The following is a 22,481-nucleotide window of genomic DNA, read 5'->3' as shown; positions in this document are numbered from 1 at the left end:
TGAGAGCAGGGACATCGGGAGGACTTGGGGGGAGGTGGGAGAGGAATAAAACATATGAACACTGCAAGGACTCTGGGGTGAATTACCGGGGGGTTCACTAAAGTTCACTTTGGATTGCATTAAAGTTCACTTTGGATTCTTTCAGTGTCCTTGGTGCGAAGCAGGTTTGTGGTTTGTTTTATGCTCTTGACTGCAGAAGAAAGAGGAGGCATCCTCAGGTGGTGTTTGTGAAAATGAAACACCCAATGGAATTGATTCTGAGATGAATAGCTTCACACTTTATAATAAACGTCTTTTTAAATCATTCTTCCTTCTGTTAAATTTTGATGCAGTGAAAACCTTTTATCTTTCGCACAGTACAGTATACTGTGCCTTCCGAAAATATTCACACGCCTTGACTTTTTCACATTTTGTTGTGTTACAGCCTGAATTTTAAATGGATAAAAATAAGATTTTTTTGGTTTCTGATCTGCACATAATACCCCATAATGTCAAAGTGGAATTTTTTTATTTTTTTATTTTTTTTTGTATACAAGATCGAGGCTCGTGAAAGAGCTAACATTAATCACACAAAAAGACAAACCGACACACAAAACACAAAAAACAAGGGGAGCGGCAGACAAGATGGGGAGAGAGGGGGAAGGACACAAAAGAGAGGCGGAAGAGGGGGAAGGACACAAACACAACATTTGAGAGCAGGGACATCGGGAGGACTTGGGGGGAGGTGGGAGAGGAATAAAACATATGAACACTGCAAGGACTCTGGGGTGAAATTACCGGGGGTAGAAAAGATCAAGGTTTTCGATGGGGGAAGATAAGAGATGGTGGTGAACAGCTGTTTTAAAGACCTGGAGGGAGGAGTGGGATTGAAGGGAGTGGGGGAGTTTGTTCCAGAGGCGGGAGAAAAGGGGAATGAAAGAGTGAAGGTGAGCAGAGAGCCTAGACTTTGGCAGTTTAACCATAAGAGGGTTGCAGGCAGATCTTGTGCGACCTGAAGGAATATTGGGGGGACAGAGCACAGAGAGAGCTGGGGGAGCAAGGCCGGAGAGGAGTCGGTAGAAGACAGAAAGACCACCAACCTGCCTGCGGTGAGTGAGTGAAAGGCCCTCGGTGTTGACTACATCGCAGGAGATTCCAATGATTCTGAAAGCTTTGGCCTCAACAGCGTGAAGCCGAGCAAGGTGTGAGGCAGGAGCACCAGCCCAGAGGGGGGAACAGTATTCCATTGAGCTGCGGATGAAAGCCTTGTATGTGGTGAGGAGCTCAGGTGTGCCAAGGAAGGACTTCGCACGACGGAGGATGCCCAGTCGGCGACTGGCTTTGGAGGCCAGCTTGGAAATGTGGTTTTCCCAAGAAAGATCATGGCAGATAGTGAGACCCAAAAGCTTGAGCGACAGAACTTCTTGGAGATAGTCTAGTAGGAAGACTAGGTCCCCCTGCACCCCCCGGAGATATACTTCTAATCAGTGTTTCTAGATTGGAAAAAATGTGTAGAAAATGACTAGCTATGGCCCCAAGCTGAAAAAATGTCCCACATACCATTTTTATGCAAATTACTGCTGCCATTATCAAAAAAACGATTTTTGACATATCTCAGCCAATATTGCAGATAATTGAAAAATGAAGGTGTCTAGACCCATGTTTTGAAGGGCATAGATCATGATAGAACTATTCATAACATGATTACATGTGTCTATGGTATACTAGTATGCTAATTAGTGCTTTATTTACAAAATAATCACAGTTTTACGAAATAATAGACTCATATTAAGGTCCGTCTACACAGACGTTAACACAAAGTTTTATTTTTCTAAATATTACAACTGTCAAAATAGTCCTAGCACTCAATGTGACCACTCTTCTCTTGCTTGTTTTAGATAAACATCATTAGCATTAGTGATTCTACACTGAGTCAGTCATCATCATTTTCATCGAAATCGTCAGAGTCAAACTCTTCTTCTCCTTCCTCTTCCTCCTCCTCTTCGTGCTCTCCTGTGTTCAGAAGATCCACCAGTGAGGTTGGTAGGATGGGACCACTGGACCACATTGGTTTCAACAGTCCTTCATCAGTCCTTATCCATCCTTGCTCCTCATAAGGTTTTGGCTTTTCGATGATAGGTTGATCGGCTCTTTTGTACAATGCTACGCGGTGGTTCACACGCTGGATGTGCGGCTTCAGGGCAGACTGGCATGGAGGAAGGCGAGCCAGATCAACCTTGGACTTGGATGTGAGGGTCTTGTCCTCTCCCACCATTTTTCGTAGCAGCTTGGCACGGACAATGTCCACTGATGACTCGCGACTCTGGCCGTACATCACACAGGTGAATTTTTCTAACTGCCTCTCCACCTCAGGGTTGGCATCCCAGTTGTCACCCAGTTCACCGAATGCCCTGTGAAACATTCCGATGTATCTGATGAAGAGCCAGATGTAGTACTCTTGCATCGTAGTGGCATAGACTGTGTCATTCTCTGCTGGCGGTGTGAATGATGAGCCTTCAGGGAACTTCGGGCCAACGCGAGTAAAGTGCAAGGGTGGGAGAGTTTTTGGTGTGTCGACCTTCAGGCTACGCTGTTGTGACCTATTGATGGTAGGTAGCATTCGGTCCTTGCTGCTCTCGAACCCGGGCTTGACCTCCTGCACCATGATTCCTCCAGCACTGTTTACAATGTTGCTGCCGTGCACACTGGTAGTGGTTTTATTCAAGTTGTCCCACTCACAGTGGAATACAAGGTTGCCCTCTCCTGTCACAATTTGTGGTGTACGATAAGTTGAGACTTCATCCAGGACCTTGGCGAGAGCAGTTTCCAACTCCAAGGCGAAATCGTAGCTCTCAGAGTGTCCAAGCCTGTGTAGTATTGTGGTGAGCTGTTTGCTTCGGAACAGGTGCCTTACAGTCACACAGAGGAGAATGTGCTTTGGTAACTTCCATTTTCCATCTGACACTGCACGGCACAGATCTTGTCCAATGGAGAAGACCAGACGCTTCACCTTTTCTGTCTCGATGCCCTCCTTGCCAGTCATTAGCACGCTGAGAAAGCGGACAAGGTCTGGAGGTAGGATGTCTTCAGGATTGAGCTCCATGTCTTCAGCTGTTGGTGGCCATGGTTGGTCTTTACACTCTCTGAAAGCCTGTAGAATACCCTGGCGAAGTTGGAGGGCAACATTTTGGTTCTTGTTTGTGCTTCCGAGTGTGAATGCTCGTGCGAGAGCATTGGAAACTGTTATGTTTGAGCTGTGCACAAGCCAGAAAGAAATGACATCACATTTGTCATGATCAACCTTCGTGAAGTGGATATGCTCCTTGATTGGGTCATTCTGTAGGCGTTTCAGTAGTTTCTCTGACCGATAATTTGAGTTCTCATATCCATTCAGTTTCAGTTCCTCGACATAGAGCAAGCGCAAGGAAGAAAGCTGTAGAACTTTATTCTGCTGGATGACCTGGGTTTGAATGTGTTCCAGTACTGAGTTGAATGCCTTTTCATGGGCGGCTGACATGCAAGCCTGCTCCTTTGGTGCTTCGGCTCTGTGAATCGCACGCTCATAGTTGTAGAATGCTGTGCGGAAAGCTTTAAAACATGACGGATGGTGTTTGGCCTCACATGCAAAGAGGTCTTTGTTTTTCACCTTTCGATGGAGTCGATAGAGACCCATTTTCTCAGCCCGTGTTTCGATTTGCTCCCATGCATTTTCTTTGTTTTTAAAGGATGGGAAGGTTGTAGGCCTCTCAGTATTGCGATGAGCATCTTTGGTCTCAACTTTCTCACAAAATATACACTCTGGCGGGAAGATGGGTTCAGCAGAACCTCCTGGTTTACGAGGAGAGTGATGCCATGATGAGGTTGATGGCCCTGGTTCTGTATCATCTCCCAGACGATGAAAGTGGCGGACAAAGTGCTTATAACACTTGCTGTGATATCCTACTCTTTCTAGGTCATCAGGAAGAGTTGCCGGGATCTGATCACATACTGATTGCATACGACATGGGGAGTCATGCGGTTGGTTGAGACGTCTATCCCGGATCTTTTGAAGCAGTTGCAGTTTTTCTGAAGCAGATCCTTTAATTTTACGGAGGGGCGTGAAATCCCCATGATCAGACATGGATGGTACATGAAGGATGCATGTTGGAGGAGAGCTTTGGGCTGCAGGTTCTACACTCCGTTTTCTTTTGGGCATGCTTGCTGTCGATGTCTACCATCACTGTTAAATGACAAATAAGAAATCACGAATGATGTTAAAAGTGCCTGTGAAAGGAGGCTCTGAGTTTTCAGTGAGGTAACAGAGGTTCTGAGTCATGTTCTACACTAGGGTACTTTTTAGCTGACTAAACCATGTTTAGTGGCATCAAAAGTGCTAATAGCTAAAACATCTAAATTCTTCCACACTAACGTTAGCTATCTAGGCCAATGAAACATTGTGCTAAGTTACTGTAGCTAGCTCAGCTGTCGTGCCTCTTTCTGGTTCAATTCATATACAGAAGTCAACAGATATGTCTCATGTTTGGCATTAACAAAAGTTTAAGTTACACCGACATTAGGAACATACTGTACATAGATGAGGCTAGCTTTAACGTTAGCTAACATGGTGCTAGCTGGCTCAGCTGTTATTCTGCCTGTTTATGATTTCATGCAGAAACTGAAGTCAAGAGTGTGAGTAACATTATAGTTAGCATCTTACCTGGCTAGATTGGAGGATGAATACCAAGAACAACACACAGATGGAATGGAAGACTGAACTTTCAACTGAGGTATTCAATAACATCAACGTTACCAATTGATACGAGCGCGCGACATTACCAATTGATACGAGCGCGCGAGCGCGCATGTTACATGGATGGAAATGTAAAATGGCAGCTATAGCAGCACTAATTTGGATCTCTAGTCTGTCATTTCTGCACTGTGATTGGATAACATAAAAAAATATGTTTGGGAGTTAACAGCAGGAGTTGGTAGATTTTACGTGGGCTGGGTGAGAAACCTTTAAATAAGCAAGTGAAAATCTCTCGCAATACAAAGTCAATGGTGGGAAGAAAAGTTGAGTGGTACCAATGTTACTGCCAATGTCCCGCCCCTATGCAAGACTCAGGAGCATCTTGTTGACATTTAACCTTGAAAATACCTGGGTTTAGACCCCTTATGTACCATGTTAAGTTATCTGCAGTATTAACGTATCCTTATCATTTGTAAAACTGATTATTTTGTAATTACAGCATTAATATGCATACTAGTATACCATAGACACATGTAATCATGTTATGAATAGTTCTATCATGATCTATGCCCTTCAAAACATGGGTCTAGACACCTTCATTTTTCAATTATCTGCAATATTGGCTGAGATATGTCAAAAATCGTTTTTTTGATAATGGCAGCAGTAATTTGCATAAAAATGGTATGTGGGACATTTTTTCAGCTTGGGGCCATAGCTAGTCATTTTCTACACATTTTTTCCAATCTAGAAACACTGATTAGAAGTATATCTCCGGGGGGTGCAGGGGGACCTAGTCTTCCTACTAGACTAAGAGGATTGTTGAGAAAGTAGATGGGAGGGTTGTCCAGTCGGTCTTTTCGGAGAGACATTGTAAGAGTGTGAGATTTGTCAGGATTGAAAGACATGTTCCACTTGTTTGACCAGTCTGTGATTTTGTCCAGGTCTGCAGAGAGTGAGGAGGCTGCAGACTGCCGATCTGAGGGATGAGGAATGGAGCGACAGAGAGTAGAGTCGTCAGCAAAGAGATAGAGAGGATTTTCAAGAGTCAGAGAGATCATTGATGAAGACCAGAAAAAGCACAGGGCCCAGAACACTACCTTGGGGAACTCCAGCCTGAACAGGAAGAGGAGATGAGAGAAACCCATTCAGGGCCACACGTTGACTACGACCAGAGAGGAAGTCCGCCAGCCATGCGTGGAGATTTCCATGGACACCAAAGGAGGAGAATTTGGTGAGCAGAGCAGGGTGCCAGACCGTATCGAAGGCACGTGAAATGTCAAGGGAGACAGCTCTAATTTCCTGTTTGGCGTTGAGGACCTCCATCCATTGTTGAGAAAGCAGAAGCAGCATGTCCAGAGTAGAGTGACCAGGTCTGAAACCAAATTGATGATCAGAGATCAAGCCATTGGAGAAGAGGAAAGATTTAATATCTGAAGCAATGATGGATTCCATGACTTTGCTGATAATTGGGAGAAGGCTGATTGGTCTGTAGTTGCTGGGATCTGTTTTTGCACCTTTTTTGTGCAAACCGGTGATGTTGGCTGATTTCCAAGCAGATGGCAGATGACCTTGAGCAAAAGAGAGGGTGAAGAGAACAGAAAGAGGGAGTGAAAGAGCAGAAGAACATGATTTTAGGACCCGTGGGCTGATGCCGTCAGGACCAGTTGCAGAATCAGAGTCGAGGGTTGACAGAAACTTTTCCACCTTGTCAGGAGGAAAGGACACAGAGTCCAGGAGCAGCTGGGTACGACTGGGTACGGTGGGTACAGAGAGGGATGGGTTTGGGATTATCATTTTAGTTTGGTTTTAGAAAGTTTTACAAAATAATTCCAAATGAAAAGCTGAAATATCTATTTTACATAAGTATTCAACCCCCTGAGTCAATACTTCGTAGAAGCGTCTTATGGCTGTGATTACAGCTTGAGGCCTTCTTGGGTATGTCTGTATCAACTTTGCACATCTGTATTTACAGGAGTTTCTCCCATTCTTCCTTGTAGATTTGCTCAAGCTCTGTCAAGTTGGATGGGGAGCATCGGTGAACAGCAATCTTCAAGTCTTTCCACAGATTCTCAATGGGATTCCAGTCAGGACGTTGGCTGGGCCACTCAAGGACTTTCACATTCTTGTTCTGGAGCCATTCCAGTGTTGCTTTGGCTGCATGCATGGGGGTCATTGTCCTGTTGGAACATAAATCTTCGCTGCAGTCTTAGGTCATTTGCACTCTGAAGCAGGTTCTCCTCAAGGATTTGCCTGTATTTGGCTCCATTCATCATTCCATCTATCCTTACAATTCTCCCAGTCCCTGCTGCTGAAAAGCATTCCCGTAGCCTGATGCTGCCACCACCATGCTTCATGGTAGGGATGGTGTCAGATGGGTGATGAGCTGTGCTCTGTTTCTGCCAGACGTAGCACTTTGCATTCAGGCCAAAGTGTTCAATTTTCATATCACCAGACCACATAATCTTTTGTGTCATGCTCTCAGAGCCTTCATGTGCCTTTTTGCAAACTCCTGGGATGCTGTCATGTGCCTTTTTCTCAGGAGTTGCTTCCGTCTGACTACTCTCCCATAAAGCCTAGATTTGTGAAGTGCTGCAGAGACTGTTCTTCTGGCAGATTCTCCCATCTCCAAGGAACTCTGTAGTTCTGTCAGAGTGGTCATTTTGTTTCTTCATCACCTTCCTTGACCAAGGTCGTTCTTGCCCGGTTGCTCAGTTTGCTCGGATGGCCGGCTCTACAAAGGGCCTGGGTAGTTCCATATTCTTTCCATTTCCTAATGATGGAGCTCACTGTGCTCTTGGGAACTTTCAACACTCTATATAAATTGTTTTATACACCTCCCCAAACCAATTCCTACTCAATTCTATCTCGGAGTTCTACGAACAGTTTCTTGGACTTCATGGTCGAGTTTCTGCTCTGACGTGCACTGTCAACTGTGGGACCTTATATAGAAAGGTGTGTTTCTTTCTAAATCATGTCCAATCAATTGAATTGGCCACAGGTGGACTCCACTGAAGTTGTAGAAACATTGCATGGATGATCAAAGGAAATTGGACGCACCTGAGCTCAATTTGGAGGGTCATAGCAAAGGGGTTGAATACTTATTGACTGGAGACATTTCAGCTTTTCATTTTAAACTATTTTGTAAATATTTCGAAAATAAAAATTCCACTTTGACATTATGGGGTGTTATGTGTATATCAGTGACAAAAAATCTCAATTCAATCCATTTTAAATTCAGGCCGTAACAACAAAATGTGAAAAAGTCAAGGGGAGAATACTTTCTGGGGGCACTGTAGTTTCATCTGCGTCTTCTTTTTTCCTCCTCGCTGTGTGAATGAGCACCATTTATTTATGGTGTGCAGCAAAGCGTACTGGGTCGGTTAATTTCTGCAGTGAACTGTGTTGTTTGAAAATGCATTCATAAAGAACCGTTTTCTGAATATTGTGAAAGTGCTTCCTTCTAAAAATCTTGGGAATGAGTGTCTTATCCGAGTCGATTTTCTTTAAGTCCAACATTCTACAGCTTATCCAATTTAAAACGGTCTTGGGCTTGTTTATTGTCCCCCGTCGCACCGCGGAGCGAAAGGGGGACTATGGTTTTCCCGTGCGTGCGGGCGTGCGTGCGTTGGTGCGTAAGCGAAGGACCGAATTCTAATTTGGTGTGTGGGTGCAACCCACGTCAAAATTCAAGATGGCCGCCGCCATGTATGTCTGACGCCATGTATGTCTGAACCTTGTTGGCGGAATATCTTGAAAAATAAGCGAAGTACCAACTTCTAATCTGGTGTGTGGGTGTATCTAGGCATAAGGAAGAACGCCATTGAAAATTGGGTCGCCACGTCAAAATCCAAGATGGCCGCCACCATATATATGTCTGAACCTTGAGTGAAATATCTTGAAATATAAACGAACTACTAACTTCTAATCTGGAGTGTGGGTGTATTTACGCATAAGGGAGAACGCTATTGAAAATTGGGTCGCCACGTCAAGATCCAAGATGGCCGCCTTGCGTCTTCCACTTTGTCAACTCACATCACTTCACCGACGGGGGACCTAGGCGTAACGCTTGTTTTCCTTTAAAAATGCTTTTGCCATTAAATGTGCCGTTGGGGAGGCATTACGCATCGCCTTTTTTTGAAGCAGTCCACCGATTAGTTGTCAACCTGGATAATATATTTTTATACCAGCCTCGGTGGTGTAATGGTTAGAGTGTCCCCTCTGAGTCTGGGAGATCGGTGGTACGTATCGGTATGTGTTGCTGCTGATTTGCTTGATGCTCAACATTTAGAGGATAAAGAATGGACAAATCTCATAGGTTGGCATCTTATTGAAGGGTGGAGGGATGGGGAGAAGGCGAGGTGGAAGGGATGTCACAAATATGGCATTGCCAGAGTGCTCCAGGTAGTTGTCACGTCCCCGAACATTAAGGTGTGTGCTTATCTGTCCGGCGTTATCTCATGAGGGTAGGTGTATATTAGTCTGTATAAGTTTTGGTAATTTTGAGTTGCAGCTCATAGGCCATGGGGCATAGGTGGAAAATAGGCTTAATTTTCCAATTTCGTGCAACAACGCTTGGGATTACCTAAAAATATCATTGATGTTGTACAAATGACCCTCTGAGTTAAAATCAGTTTGTCCCCAGAAAAAAAACCTGCACATTAATTTATAACGTGTAGTTGATGTAAATCATATTTTTGTACATTAGACGAATATACCTGGTGTTCGTAGCGGTTAGGGTGCCGGCTTGGGATCCGAGGATCCTGGGTTCGAATCCCGGTCGATCGCTGAATTAACGCCAGGGGGGTTGACTCAGCCTGTCATCCTTCCGAGGTCGGCAAATTGAGTACCAGCTTGCTGGGATGAATGATCCCAGTGTGTACCCCAGTTTAAAATAGGTACACCGTATCCCTGCGTATCGTAAGAGGTGACTAAGGGTTGGCGTCAGGAAGGGCATCCGGCCATAAAAACATTGCATCAAACAGGGAACCATGATTGCCATGGGGCCCGCAAGGCTAACCCCCACTCTAGCGGGGAAAATGGCCTTAAAACGATCATTCATTCATATTCATTCATTCATTCATTCAGACGAATATACCATAACAACACGTTACAAATAAATATGGTTTCATGCAGTGTTTTATAGTGTTTTGTGGATGATGTCAACATTGTCACCACTTTATATAATTTAATAAATATTTGGAGTGGGTAAATCCCCCTAGACGGGTGTTGGGGGGGGGGGGGCACTGCCACAATGTGCCTTCACCATGTTTTTGCCCCCAACTTTTTAATGCTGCATTCGATCACCACCAAACTTGGTGACTTTTCTGAAATATTATTTGGGGATGGGGTCAAGTATTGCCATGGTTACCTTTTATTTTATTTTACAGTTTTTCATGATTTGGGGGCATATTTTTTCGGGTAGGTCTCACATTTCAAGGTAGTAAGCCGACAGGTAGCGGGAGTAATTTGGTCTGTCATATGCAAATAACCAAGGTAGAATTCTCTGACATGCAGTTCCCAATTGCCTGTTCTTGTAGCCCTGGTTAAAAGCATGACATTCTCAACCATGTCAACATACATTGGCCAAAACTTGAAGGTGGCACTTTCTTTGCTCCTCTTCTGTAAGAATTCAGCAAACGATGATGTTACATCTCGGAATGCTTGGCTCTTTAACTCTTCAGTAAGATTTTCCTGGTTGAATCCGGTATGTAAATTCTCCATAACATCAATTACTGTACCTTTTCCATCTTCCAGACTAGCCATGTATGCTTCCCACTGCAGGTAGCGCAAGGCATCATGCATAACTTTATGAGCTCGCATACTTCTGTTGTAGTGATGCCCAGTCACAACTCCATTCAGCAATTACGCCAGATTCAATCAATATGTCAGTAAACCCAGCATCTCGATATCTTTTACCAATGCAGGCTAGGTATGCCATCTTGGTATGAAACATACCGAGGCGTACAACCAGTCTTTCCTTGAATTCCTGAGTTCTCCAGCGGATCTATTGGGCCTTAGCGTAAATTGCCTGGTCAAATACGACGACAATGACTTCCTGTGCTAATGCATCAGCATACTTGACACTTAGAGTTAAGATTATCTGAACTGTGTCCATATCTGTTGGACTTGCATTTAATACCGGCAAGTATGATACAGTGGTCATTCGTGGATACACCTTACATAATAACACTGTGTGAAATCCTGTCCAACCAGGAACGCCGGTATGCTTATATCTAAGCATATTGTATGCCAAGTCCATCTTTCTGGCTTTATTCTCTGCCTTTTCAAGGATATTTCTTGTCATATCTACTGCAATGCCGATGGAATTGGGTCCCTTCTTCTTTCCATGGCCCATAAACGGTTGGATATTAGTGGGTGGATCCACTGAAGGTTGAGCTGCTCTCTGAATCATGATGCCATTTGTGCTGTGAGTCGTACCCTTCCCAGATAGTGTTTCCTCTCCAAAGTCAATGTTATCCCACACTAATGTGGTAAAAGTGTAAGGCTGAATTCCCTGTGGAAGAGCGTCTTCACCTAAGTCGATTTGACGTTTTGCTAGGGCAGTATTGTGTTCCATATGTGTGGAGTGTGAAATACTATGCCCCAATCCATTTAGTATCCCGATCAACTTAGCAGATCCAGTCAAATGGCGCACCGCTGTCGCTAAAGCTGTGTGCTTTGGCATCACTCGTTTGCCTTTTGTTGCCAAAAATACAATGTCCTGGGCTATTGACAACAGATTGTTCTCACAATCATGTGATACATCTACATAATTTGTGTCTTTGGGTTCAGTTGATGCGCCAACAAGCCAAGCCAAAAACTTAGAGTTGGTAAGGTATACCATCCTTGGCTTTCTGTAATGTCAGATGTGCTGCTGTAGAGGGCCATACAGGTGAGTGCTGGTTACCAGAAATTGTTGCCTTTATCACAAGGGCAGCATTATAAAGTGTGTGTAGATGACTGTTTACAGAGGGTGCATGAGTGGATGATTTTGGTTTATTACTGATTTCGCTGTTGTCTTCCTCATCTGTTGAGCTGTCAGTTGATGAAGAGTTGTCCATCAAATCTTCAGCCAGATCATCTGCTGATAGGTTTTCACTGAAAAGGATGTCACTCATGTTGCGATTGGAAGGTGTCAAGAAGGTAAGTTGTGGGAATGTTTTCTGCAGACGTTTCTTTATTTCCATGTCCGATACGGTGCATCAACTCCATCCACCTCTTTGATGATGTTTCTGAAAATCTTGTTTAGTTTGCCCAAAGACAAGATTTAGTTCCGCACCAAGATCCTCTTTCTGATAACATCTTCACTGAATTTCAGAAAAGCCTCGGTATAACCATTCTGAATGGCTGTCAATGGCTTGCTCGGTCTGGTTAGAAATCTGGTGTAGTCTTTGTAACAGTCATGGTGATATTGAAGCTCTTTTGCCACTAAATCTTCACCCTCTATTTCCTGTAGTAGGAAAATATCTTCTTTTCTATGTGCTGCTTCCAGTAGTTGACCACCATTCACAAACTCACACGTAAGAAGTCTTGACAGTGATCTTTTTCCAGTGATGCGGTTGCGTTTGTATCTATTTGAGTGACACAAACAACACTCATCAGGAAACATGTACCATCTGCTCCATGATCTTGGAGTCTTTGTTCTTTCAGATCTGAGCAATCTTTTTCTGCTGGGCTCCCTGGTGCTACATGTAGCTGTTGAACTCACAACAGGGCCCTCATCAAGCTCGTGCACGTCTGTCCCTCCATCTGCATTAAAATGGAACATAAATAAACAATCAAAACACTAAAATAAAAATACAGACTTTGGAAGTTAAGAAAAAATGGGGAAAAATCAACAACTGTTGGAAAATACACCACTTACATGTCTAATTTTAATATTCTTTTCAATAACACTTACTTTTTCTCAAAAAAAATAAATGTAAATACAATGTATATCCCATTCAGGGTTCTCCCCGGGTTTAAAAAAAGTGGGGGTTTTATATTTCACACAGTAAGCCCGCAAGATCGAATCCTGAGAGTGCAGAGCTCTTCTGGTGCCTTGTGATGTATGTTTAAAAATTTCAGTTTTTTAAATGACAGGGTTCACCCCATGGGTGGGGAATGTTTTGCTAAAACACTTCAAATTGAAGAAAAAAACCAAATTAAAAAAAATTGGCCAGGGGTTTCCCGATGGGTGGTGAACACGGTCAACTGATTTTGATTTAGATCAGCATTGTTTATAAACTTTTTAAAAATCTTCTACAAAATTATTCTCTGTGGTCAGCAAAATACATTTCAGACCTTAATATTTCACAGGAACAAATATTTCTAAACATTTACGTTCAGTTCAGTTTATTTCCACAGTATCAAATATATATCAATAACAATTTTAATGGGAGAAAGTTTATAAATTTAGAATCAAGTCAAAGTAAAAAAGAAGTATGTAAGATGGGTGATACTGCGGAGGGGCCCATAAAGAGGCAAAGCTTGTAAGGATATGAGCCCCTGAGCATGCATGTACATTGAGGCGAGATGTATTTACTTTCGATGGGGAAAATATCTTTCAATCATGTACATTGTACGGGGAAAATATCAGAGCATGAGTTGGCAAGGGTACACAAAATTTGTGGGATGGATATTCGCCCATCTCAGTAAAAGGGATCTTTCATGTCATTGTCAACCAAACGTTACAGATAAATAATAGCCGACGAAGCCGGTGTTGTCAATGAACGCGTACGCATTATGTTGAAAAAACAGATTATGCTGGATCCCTTGGCTTGAGAATTTCGAAGCTTTGACGCACCAAATCGCTCAATGGAGGCCGCCATCTTGCGGATGCGGAAGTATGCATAACAAATTTGAAAAAGATCCATAGGAGTTTGTTTCACCCGTCTTTGTTTGATTCACAATCTTATGCACCTCTAATTTGTAATTAAAATACTTTAAGACCAACCTCGGCCCGCACGGACCTGGTTATCTTAAACGAAAATCGTCACCAAACACCGGAACCAGTGAGATTCGAGCAGTTGAAAAAAAAATTCAAAAACCAGATCACTCAATGGAGGCCACCATCTTCCGGATGCGGAAGTATGCATAACAAAATTGCAAAAAAGTTCAATAGGAGTTTGTTTCACCCGTCTTTGTTTGATTCACAATCTTATGCACCTCTAATTTGTAATTAAAATACTTTCAGACCAACCTTGTTATCTTCAACGAAAATCGTCACCAAACACCGGAACCAATGAGATTCGAGCATTTTTTAAAATCCTTCAAAAAAGCTTATTACGCATTTCGGAGGCTGAAAACGGCGTCAAATATTCTAAAATTGATGAAGAATTATTTTTTAGAAATCTCGCGGCCGTAGGGGATAGTTTTTCACGGCCGGAAATATCCGAAGTTGAGACGGAATTCACCGAATTAATCAAGAAGTAAATTTTATCAATTTTAATCTCATCCAGAATGCAAATGGTGTCAATTTAGGTCTGAATTTGCGAAATTTTGTGAGCTGACCAATCAGCGATCAGCTTAGGTCAGCCAATCAGCACCATCGACACGGTTTGATTAACGACAGTCACACGTTGCCGTTGAAACGGCGCTATCGTCTGATCTGTCGGCACTGATCTTACTGCAAGCTAACTTCTTCTGGTGGAGGAAGCCGCAGTGCCCGGAGAGAACCAGTCCTGACAGCGACTGAAGTTAGAAGACTACACACATACTGTGAAAACGTATATTAAGCCCAGTTAAAATTTCTTAAAATAGGCCCTAAGCTAGCACATTGTATAGTTACTTCCTTAAGCTTCTTGTGACATTTATTGTATGTAGGTATTGGGGAGGACTGTCTGCTCTTCTCTTTTACCAAGTCTTACCAGGTACGGTACCTACTACACCTACCTATTACCAACTACCTAAAACCCACTGATGCCATCGTGATGGGTAAAATAGTGGCAAGAGGCTTTGGCTTCGCCGGCTCATTGCGGCTTTGCAGTCGGGTACTTGTACGAAACTATTACTAAAAAAAATTAAAAATGACGAACACTGACCGTTAGACATCAGCTAGTTTTGATAAATATTTAAAGAGCATATGATTGTTCATGTCACTCACCTTCTTCTTTGGTTTTGTTTGAGCATGACTTCTCTTTCCTTTTGACTTTGCTGACATCGCAGAATCTTCTGTAGCACTCGTAATGATAGCCCACATTACCACTACTCGGTACAGCATCTATACAAGATTGCACATTGACGAAGTCGAGACATAGTTTATTCGAAATGTTTTCAACTACATTGCCTTCCTTGCAGTCAAACTTTCTCCATTCAGCTGCAAAGCTCACAAACTTCATCCAATAATTACTTGTAAATGATATAAATCTACTTTTAGTTGATGGAACGACATGCATAACACAAAGTTTTGAAGAAAACTCAACAGGCTTCGAATCCGAGTGAATAGGCCTGGGCGCAGCCATGTTGCTTTCTCCCGGTACACAGTTCAATAACACAACACATGTGATTGGTCAATACCACGAACGTTGCGTTGTGGCCTCACCGATTGGTTGATTTTTATTACACTATCGAGGTCAACGGACGTTTTATAATGAGTATTTTTTCGGTTTTTAAATTTCACTTTTTTAATTTCTGTGCAGGTTTTTACGTTGGGGACATTGATATTCTGAATAATAATGATATTTAGGACTCATTGTGAAGGTATCACGTAATCCCAAGGGTTGTTGCACGAAAGAAGAAGAAAACCCATGATGTCTGATGGCCTAATATACAATACAGTATAAAATGGAAGGAAATGACGTTCCTCCTGGACCTCGGTGCAATATAAACATTCAAGCAAGACTACTCATAGTGCAATTGGACATGACAAGTGTAACACAATACCATAAATACACAGAACAATACCATAAATACACAGGATAGTATACAGTAAATACACAATGAATATCCATGGCAATATGAGTATATCCAAGACAACATAAAATGAAAATTTTAACAAAAATGTATAGAGTTTAACAGTTGACTGTAGGTTACATCAGATAAGTATAAACCATTAATGCAGCAACATATTATGTATAGCAGCATATGATATATGTAGTGCAAGTGTGGGGGCGTGGGGGAGGAGGGCGTTTAGACTCTGTTAGTTAAATTAAAGCGGGTGGTGGAAGGTAACCGGGTGTTGAGGAGCCTGACAGCCTGGGGGAAGAAGCTGTTACAGAGTCTGGCAGATCTGGCTGGATGCTGCGGTACTTTTTCACAGACTAGACAGGAGGAAAAGTCAGCATTTGTAACTCCTTGAGGCATTTCTTGTTAAAAGTTGGTAACAAGTGTTTTTAACATAATTTGGGTATGCTGAATCCGAATCCGGTTGTTACCAAGCTGGCAAATGCTTTATAGTGGCTCAAAATCGCAATTCAAAATGGCCGCCAAAATCGCACATATTTGATGTGTCAAATTTTGTTATTTCATGCTTTAGGTTAAAACTATGTTAGCAGAGTAGGTATTTGGTCTTTTGAAAACACTTTCAGCATGGATAATTCAAACTAAGTTGATACCAAGCAAATACAAGCTGCTGGCACCCCGCCAGAGGACCAAATCCAATCAAAATCCAATGATTGCGGTAAGATCATCAATCGAATCTGACGCATTGTCCAGTTCATTTTTCAGCTGCTCGTCATGCTCCTCAAGGTAGCTTGTAAGTTGTGGTAGAAGCACTTGCCAAAGTGCCTGCAATGTTAGTTTGTGAGCTCGCATTCCTCTAGAATATGACTTGCCTGCCATACAGTGTTCTGTGGTGCACGGTCCCATAATTCCACTCTCGGACCAGATATCTGCTAACCCCGACGACTGCATGTGCTGGCCAATAGCTTTGAGAAAGTTCAAGGAGATATGAAGACCACCAAGGCGAGGGATGAGAACTTCCTTGAACTCAGGTATCGCAGATTTCAACTCCAGTAATTTGCAATACAATGCTTGGTCTACCGTGAGTACTACATACTTTTGACCTAGCTTTGAGCTGATGTGCATGCAGCGTTTTATGACCGTAGTAAGAGTGTCAAGCTCATGCGCCGGGGCTTGAATAATTGGTAAGTAGCCAATCGTTGTCATTTCTGGATCCGTCGTGCTGTAAAACTGATTGTGTTGCGTCCATCCCAACTGTGGATTTTCATTTTCCCATTTCATGAAGAAAGACCCTATCTGTAGCTCGCGCCAGTTGCGCTGATGCGTTTTCATGTTCAACTTCGGTGTACCATTCTGGCTGGATTTCTGCAGTAAACGCTGGTGTACGTTGTGTTTCCCTGACATTGGCTTCTATTATGTTATTCATGGCATCTGGCACTGAAAGTGATTTATGCTTCGATGGTACAAGATCATGGAGGTTGAAGTCTGGAGCAGGACCTCGTTGCCACACAGCCATCTGAGTGGCATGGAACGTGTTCTTTCCATCCATCGATGAATCATTGATGTCAATGTTATCTGCGGAAAAATGTACAAATTTTCCCGGTGTCAAATTAGGGGGAATGACTGCACCATATTCAGTATCCATGTTCTGGATGGTATGCTCTGCCAGATGGCAGCAGTGTCCGGTGGGCGTCGTGGCGGACGAATACGTACTCCGCCGTGCGAAGCTCTGGGGCGACGTGCGTTGGCGGGCACCCGTGGTGCGCCGTCGCACCGGGACCAACCTCTGGGCGGTCTGGTGCAGTGCGGAGCGCTGCTGCGCCGCGGACCATGGTGTCGGGGAGGAACTCGCCCGGCACCCGCAGCGGTTGTCCGAAGACCAACTCCGCCGCGGATGTGCGCAGGTCATCCTTGGGCGCCGTCCTGAGGCCCTGCAGGACCCAGGGGAGCCTGTCGACCCAGCCGCCGTCGCGGAGGGTGGCCCGGAGCGCGGCCTTTAAGGAGCGATGGAAGCGCTCACACAGGCCGTTGACCTGGGGGTGGTAGGCCGTGGTGTGGTGCAGCTGGACGCCGAGCCCCTGCGCGACCGCCCCCCAGAGCTCCGAGGTGAACTGGGGGCCGCGGTCGGATGAGATGTCCGAGGGGGCGCCGAACCGGGCAACCCAGGTGGCGATGAACGCCTGCGCGACGTCCGCCGCCATCGTCGCCGCCAAAGGCACTGCCTCCGGCCACCGGGTGGTGCGGTCCACCATGGTGAGGACGTCGGTGAAACCCCGTGAGGGGGGCAGAGGTCCCACCAAGTGCACGTGAACATGGTCGAACCGACGTTCGGGCACAGTAAACGGGGCCAACGGGGCCTGGGTGTGGCGGTGCACCTTCGCGCGCTGGCACGCTAGGCACGTCCTGGTCCAATCGCGGACGGTCTTCTGGAGGCCATGCCAGACCAGCCTCTGGGAGGCCTTCATGCCCGGGTGGGACAGGCCATGGATGGCGTCAAAAACCCGGTGATGCCAGCCCGCGGGCACGATGTGGCAAGGCCGGCCGAGGGAGACGTCGCACAAGAGGGCCGTGCCCGTGCCATCGAACGGCACCTCGGTGACGTGGAGGCCCGTGACAGCGGTCCGCAAGGCCTGGACATCGGGGTCGGCGGTCTGGTCCGTCGCCATCCGGGCATAGTCGATCCCGAGGTGGACCGCGTGGGCGACGGACCGGGAAAGGCAATCCGCCACCGGGTTGTCCTTCCCCGTGACGTGCCGGATGTCCGTCATGTACTCGGACACGGCCGAGAGGTGACGCTGCTGCCGGGCCGACCACGGCTCGGCGACCTTGGCCATCGCGAAGAACAGGGGCTTGTGGTCGACGAAGGCCGTGAACGAACGGCCCTCGAGCAGATGGCGGAAATTCCGGACCGCCAGGTGAAGCCCGAGGAGCTCGCGGTCGAAGGTACTGTACCGCCGTTCGTGCGGGCGGAGCTGCCGGCTGAAAAACGCCAGCGGCTGCCAAGCTCCCTTCACCCATTGCTCGTGCACCGCGCCCACCACGTAGTCCGACGTGTCGGTGGTGAGGGCGATCGGTGCATCGGGCGCTAGGTGCGCGAGCATGGTGGCGTTAGCCAAGGCGAGCTTCGCGCCCGCGAACGCCGCGTCCATCGGCTCGGTCCAAGCAACGTCACCTTTGCCCGGCTTCCCTCGGAGGGCCTCGTGCAGGGGGCGCAGGAGCTGGGCGATGCGGGGCAGGAACCGCTGATAAAAGTTCACCATGCCCAGGAACTCCTGGAGCCCCTTGATCATGCGGGGGCGCGGAAACTCCCTGACCGCCTCCACCTTGGCCGGTAAGGGGATGGCCCCATGCCTGGTGACGCGGTGCTCCAAAAAGTCGATTTCGGCGATGCCGAACCGGCACTTGGCGGGGTTGATGATCAGGCCATGCTGGCCCAGGCGTTCAAAGAGCGTGCGGAGATGGCGGAGGTGCTCCTCACGGGGCGCGCTTTCGACGAGGATGTCGTCCAGGTAGACGTAAACGAAATCCAAGTCACGCAAGACACTGTCCATCAGCCGCTGGAACGCCTGAGCCGCATTCTTCAACCCGAAGGGCATCCGCAGGAACTCGAAGAGGCCGAATGGTGCAATGACGGCCGTCTTCGGTATGTCCTCCAGCCTGACGGGGACCTGGTGATAGCCGCGGATGAGGTCCACCTTGGAAAAGAGGGACATTTTCGCCAACCGGGCGGAAAAGTCCTGGATGTGAGGGACCGGGTAGCGGTCGGGGGTGGTAGCATCGTTGAGGCGGCGGTAGTCCCCGCACGGCCGCCATCCCCCGACGGGCTTCGGCACGATGTGCAGCGGCGATGCCCAAGCGCTCTTGGAGCGCCGCACGATGCCCAGCCGCTCCAGCGTAGCGAACTCAGCTTTCGCCACCGCGAGCTTCGTCGGCTCGAGGCGGCATGCCCGCGTGTAGACCAGTGGCCCTACGGTGGGGATGTGATGCTCCACCCCGTGCTTGACAGCCACCGCCGAGAAGGTGGGCCGCGTGAGGGCTGGGAAACTGGTGAGGAGGCGGGTAAAGTCATCCGCTGCCGGAAGCGTACAAACCAAACTCGCCGGGACGGAACCGTTTAGCAAGCCGCTTGGTGAGCCGCTCGGTGAGCCGCCCAGTGAGCTGCTCAACGATCTGCTCACCGAACAAGCGAGCGAGCTAAAGGTTTTGGCCTGGACGAGCCTTGTGTGCTTCACGTCCACCAACAACCCATTTGCACATAGGAAGTCCGCACCGAGCAATGCCATGGGCACGCTGGCGGTTACAAACGACGATTGAAAGCGCTGCCTTCCAAACCGCAGGGAGAGGCAGCACTTCCCGAATGTGCGTATGGGTGTACCTTTGGCTGCAAGCAACGCGGGTCCCCGGCCCGCGGTTCGCTTGTCGGACGCGTGGGCTGGGATGACGCTTACCTGCGCTCCTGTGTCGCAGAGGAAGCGGCACCCGGACAAGGTGTCCGTAATGAATAAGAGGCTGCCGGAATTGCCGACGCTCAGGGCCGCTACCGAGCGTCGGCTCGGTCGTTTCCCGACTTGCCAAACGAGCACGGTGGGCAACACTTCTGAGCCTTGTGGCCGAACCTGGCGTGGAAACGGCACCAGGCTTGCGGCGGGAGCGGCGGAGGCCGCGGCTTTCGCCGCTGCAGTGGTGGTGGGCAGGGCGTGGCGGCGGCCATGAGGTGTGCATGCGCATCAGCCTCGGGATCCACGAGGTGTGCATGTGCATCAGCCTCAGGATCCGCGACGGCCGCACCGAAGCTCGCCCGCGTGTCACAAGCCGCGAAAAACTTGTCGGCCTAGACGGCCAGAGCACGGGGTTCCCCTATGTTGGAACCGGCCAACGCGAGGCGTACCTGTGCCGGTAGCTGGCGTAGAAAAAGCGCCCAGAATAAAAAATCCGGGGCTTTGTCACCCAGCAACGACAGCATGTAGTCCATCCGTACCGATGGTCATGTGTCGCCGAGTTCAGGAAGGTCCAGGAGGCGGTCCGCCCGTTCGAACTCCGTGAGGCCGAACGTGGCGATGAGGAGACGTTTGAGCGCCCTGTACTTGTGCTCCGCCGGTGGGTGCCGCAGGATGGACACGACTCGGGCGGCCATGCCAGGCCCGAGGGCGGCGATCACGTGATAGTAACGCGTCTCGTCCGCCGTTATTCCTCGAAGTTGGAACTGTGCTTCGGCCTGCACGAACCATACCTCGGCCTGTGCTTCCCAAAACTCAGGGAGCTTTACCGCGTTGCTGGCCATGGCGCGTTCTGTGGTCAGCGACGGCTGAACCAAAAGGGGTCACCAGTGTAGCGTGGTGCTACGCATGCAACTTGTTTGCCAAAGAAGGTAAGCCACAACGCGTGGGGTCAAAAGAGTCTTTATTGTAAAGCTCAAACTGTAGCACTGACTTGCTCGGGGCTGCGAGCCCCGTGTATATCCCGAGGCCACGCCTGCCCCTCGGGTGTGGCCGACACCCTCTTGGTGCGCGGAATGATGTCACCGCGCCAGCGAGCCATCGTGTCCGCCACAACCTAATGCCATTGCGCTGATTAAGTATGTTAAACACCTTAACTAAGTCCACGGATTGTCGTCCAGCATAAAATGATTCTAATAATCTGAAAGAGAACTTATGAAAAGCAATAACATGAATGAAGCAGTATAACTACCACTACTCCAGGTATCATCCAATATGTTTGCTGTTGTAGAAATAGTCAGTATTGTGATTAATGAGTTGTTTTAACTCTAAACCTTAAGTACTACATTCAGACACCAATAACATATCTGTGGCTAGTGGGAAACCAAATATATGCATTTTTCAAATTATACTGTGGCCATCTTGGATTTTGTCCTCTGGCGGGGTGCCAGCAGCTTGTATTTGCTTGGTATCAACTTAGTTTGAATTATCCATGCTGAAAGTGTTTTCAAAAGACCAAATACCTACTCTGCTAACATAGTTTTAACCTAAAGCATGAAATAGCAAAATTTGACACATCAAATATGTGCGATTTTGGCGGCCATTTTGAATTGCGATTTTGAGCCACTATAAAGCATTTGCCAGCTTGGTAACAACCGGATTTGGATTCAGCATACCCAAATTATGTTAAAAACACTTGTTACCAACTTTTAACAAGAAATGCCTCAAGCATTTTATATAAGGGCCTTTTGAGGTTTTACGTCCTGTCTGGACGGCAGGCGGGCAAAAAGTCCATAGGACGGGTGGAAACGGTCGTCAGCTACGCTGGCGGCCTTGCGTGTGCAGCGTTTGTAATAGATATCCGCATTTACAGATATTACAGATAGAAGTAGCCTGTATCACTGTATGGAGAGATCAGTCATGCTTGAGCGAACACCCCCAGATGTTAGAGGTCAATACCGTTAAGGGAGAAGGTGGGGCATCAAGTACAAGATAGTGGAGGGAGGTGGGAGGGTAAGATGAGGGAGTCAAGGAGGCAGGGAGAGCAGTTGACAGTGTGTCAGAGATTGCAGTGGAGCAAGGAGAGAGGGCAGGATGAGGAGAGGAGGACGAAAGGCTAGGTGGTGATGGGATGAGGCACAGTGAGGATTAATATGAGGGGTGAAGGGGAAAATAGAAGATTGGAGGAGGTGGAGGAATATCCAGCACATCCTAAGCATGCAAAATAGCATATTCTACATACAGCAGGGTCTGCAGGAAGAGAAGGGCAGCTTTGTGGATGAGTTAAGAGGAAACTTTGAGGAGGGGGGGGGGGTGAAAGGGGAGATTTGAAAGGGTGGGGTGAGGAGGAGTTTTGGAGGGGAGGATTAATGAAATCTAATTTAAAAAAAAAATTAACGATTTAATAATGAAATTCGAGCATCCAAAACAAAATTGGGTTCTTGAGATTTTCAAGT

General features: G+C 46.7%; 1 protein-coding gene across 2 annotated transcripts in view; it reads left to right on the top strand.

The window, feature by feature from the left end:
• ADISSP (adipose secreted signaling protein) overlaps positions 1-22,481 on the top strand; it is a 123,968-nt gene that overhangs the window by 14,955 nt on the left and 86,532 nt on the right. The gene's annotated exons all lie outside the window — the stretch shown is intronic.

Source organism: Myxine glutinosa, chromosome 2 (genome assembly GCF_964187855.1).
Source record: "Myxine glutinosa chromosome 2, kmMyxGlut1.1, whole genome shotgun sequence".
Taxonomy (NCBI): Eukaryota; Metazoa; Chordata; class Myxini; order Myxiniformes; family Myxinidae; genus Myxine; species Myxine glutinosa.
Note: the sequence above shows the minus strand (reverse complement) of the source record. Positions and strands in the feature narration are given on the sequence as shown.